This window comes from Sinocyclocheilus grahami, unplaced genomic scaffold (assembly GCF_001515645.1).
Source record: "Sinocyclocheilus grahami isolate Dianchi unplaced genomic scaffold, SAMN03320097.WGS_v1.1 scaffold410.1, whole genome shotgun sequence".
NCBI classification, from domain to species: Eukaryota; Metazoa; Chordata; class Actinopteri; order Cypriniformes; family Cyprinidae; genus Sinocyclocheilus; species Sinocyclocheilus grahami.
Window position 1 is genome coordinate 54057 of NW_015505589.1, and position 3030 is coordinate 57086.

Consider the following 3030-nt stretch of genomic DNA (forward strand, 5'->3'; position numbering starts at 1 on the left):
TCAGTCAGAGTCACAGTGATGAACTGATGCTGCAGCTGCTCAAACACTATCACACACTACTGACACACAGAGACCAAACACAGAACTACACATGAGCTCAAAACTGAGTTAGGAGTCAAATCAGCTCTATTAGACTGTGTTCTGTCCTGTGACAGACGGGCTTGACTCAATTATGCTCAGAAACAGAGAAAAACTAAAAAGCATAAAAAGGTATTAAATAAAAAAAAAAAAAAAAAAGTCACCTTCATGAACCAAAACGTAAATGACCCATAACCACAAAAGGTGAACTTCACAAATATCCTGTCTCTCTCTATAATGAGAGAGAATGTATACTACAAAATGATAAAACGCATTGACTCTGATGCATTACAGTTTTTAATCACTTCCGCACATTATTTCAAGCCTTGAATAAATGACTGAATGACAAACATGGCTGCCTTTGCATGTTGATGAGCAATGTTCGATTCATGAATGAAAAGAATTGACTGACAAGATTGATTCAATGAATCGAATGATACAATGATTCCTTCACAAATCCAGTACTCCATTTCTAAAAATTAAATCAACGATGCAGTCACAAATATTAACAGCTACTGGAGAGATAGCTAAATAATAAATCATCATACAAGTTTTATAAATGACTGTAAAGTAGCTCCAGGCCCTGACACATTACAGTTTTTTTAAATCGCTTAGGCAAATTATTTCAAGATTTTTGCCCACGATAAAAATAATATACAACTAAAAAAAAAAAAAAGATAAGGTGAATAAATCCAATCAAATAAGACTAACATGGCTTGCTTTGCATGTTGATGAGCAATGCTCGATTCATGAATGAAAAGAATTGACTCAATGAATCGGATGAAGCGATGCTTCGTTCACAAATCCCGTACTCAAGTTCAAATCATTAAATTAATGGTCCACTAACAACGATTAACAGCTAGCTGGAAGGAAAGCTGAATAACATAAGCCACGGAGAAGAAAAAAAAAAGTCATACGAGTTTGTAACAGCAGGAAGGTGAGTAAATATTAACAGTTTATGTTGGGATGGACTATGAAGGCCCAAATCTAGGTTACCGTTTTGATGAAAAACTGGTTCTCCAGAAGGTCATTTTCTGCTTGAAAGACAGCTGTGGTCTCAGAGCCACTGAGCACACAACCTTTCAGGAAAGAAAGAGCAAGTAAAAGCGACTACAACAATTCAGGCAATTGCAAAGGCTCGTTGTACAGGACAGAAATGATCTTACCCCAGTGAACACATGCTCTATCAGACACCGATGATGAGCTGGATAATTCAGACAGACTGATTGAAGCTACAGAGTCATTTTCGATAAAACAGCTTGTCATTTCAGTCAGCATGAACTCTGTTGAGGTGAAACGGTGTGAGAAGAGAATCTTTCTGCAACTTTTCTTCACAAACCAGTCAGCTCGGCCCCACTCATAAATGTTTGTTTACAAAGGGGTGCTTAATATTCCTTTGCCTGATAAAATAATCAGCACTGTGCAGGCAAGATCAGTATATCAGCCACCTGCAGCAAGGATTGAACAGTAATATAAACTGTGCCATTCACATGGACGCACACCTGTAAACAGGGCCGCATTAAGACCGCACTGGGCCCCGGGGCTATGACTTACAGAGGAAAAACACTGCACGCAGAAGCTGATGAATTGGATCGGTTGATGATGAACTTCAGGTGTTTTTCCTGAGCGCGTGACGCGCTTCATCAGACACTAGAGGGCGCTCCAGGACTTCTGATCAGGTTTGTTGCCTGAGGAAAGTTCATTCTACAGCATTTTTTTTAAATACTTAATTTTTAAAATAACTTTATTAAATTAGCGTTTATTTTTTTTTAATACTTCATTTTTAAATAACTGTGTTAAATTATTACTTTTTTGTTATATGCGGGTCTATTTATTTATTTATTTATTGTCGAGATGTATTTATTTCATGAAGAAGTCTGACCTTTTATCATTTTGGTATTTAATGGATTAATTAATGGGGTGGCAGGTATGTGCTTTATGTTTATACACTTTTTGTTTTCAAATTATTCTCTCATTTACAAAAAAAATTAAAATATTTTGCCTGAAGCTTTAACATTTAGCTTAAAACAGCATGCCATAACATGTGTCAGTTTTAATCAAGTATATGCATATAAAAACAAACAAAAAACATATACAGCCTTTGAAGGCTAAAAGACTGTTTAAAAGGTGTGATTTTATTTTATAAACTACTATAACAGCTAATTACTTTTTCTGTAATCCAGTTTTTCCCCCCCTAGTAATCTCTCTTTCTGTTTGTAGGTTGACATTAGTATCTTTAGTTTTGGTCAAGGGTTAAATCATAATCTTTCAGATCAAGTGTCAGTCTAGGGGTCAGAGGGTGTGATCACTCTAAAAATTACCGACTTGTGTTTTAAAATGAAACTATTGACTTCTGATTCACATGTCAAGCACTTATGCACTGACTTTTTCCTTCTGTATTTTATCTTTCTGTCTAAAGCAGGTAAATGCTCCTTGCTTTTCCACAATCACTTGCTAGATATTTACTTTTATAGACTGGCTCCCTATGACAGTGCAGTATTTCATAGACTCTTTTTTTCTTTAATTAAAAGAAAATCTTTCTTGAAAAAAAAATATTTTGCTCATTGATTGGATAAAATAGAGAAAGTAGCATGTCACTCGGGTGTTATATTATTATTAACAACAATTGCATATACATTAATAAATATTAGCATAATTTATTCCTGTGATTGTGAAGCTGAATTTTCAGCATCATTACTCTAGTCTTCAGTGTCACATGATCCTTCAGAAATCATTCTAATATGTAGATGATAAAACCATGATCGAAAGCATGATTTTCTTCAGGATTCTTTGATGAAGAACAAGTTTAAGAAAACATAATTTATTTGGAATAGAAATCTTTGTTACATTTTAATTATTTTTTTACTGTCATTTTAATTGAATTCATCCTTGCTGAATAACAGTATTTAATGATGATGATGATAATAATAATAATAATAATAATAATAATAA

General features: G+C 34.1%; 1 long non-coding RNA gene across 2 annotated transcripts; it reads right to left on the reverse strand.

The window, feature by feature from the left end:
* Positions 1–1077: 1077 nt before the first annotated feature.
* LOC107550928 (uncharacterized) lies at positions 1078–1649 on the reverse strand. 2 transcript variants are annotated; one of them, XR_001604712.1, is made up of 3 exons: positions 1633–1649; positions 1245–1361; positions 1078–1157 (listed from the first exon to the last, which is right to left on the reverse strand). It is a non-coding gene; the product is annotated as an uncharacterized lncRNA (long non-coding RNA). The 2 variants fall into 2 exon arrangements; XR_001604713.1 differs by lacking the exon at positions 1633–1649 and adding an exon at positions 1581–1595.
* Positions 1650–3030: the final 1381 nt, after the last annotated feature.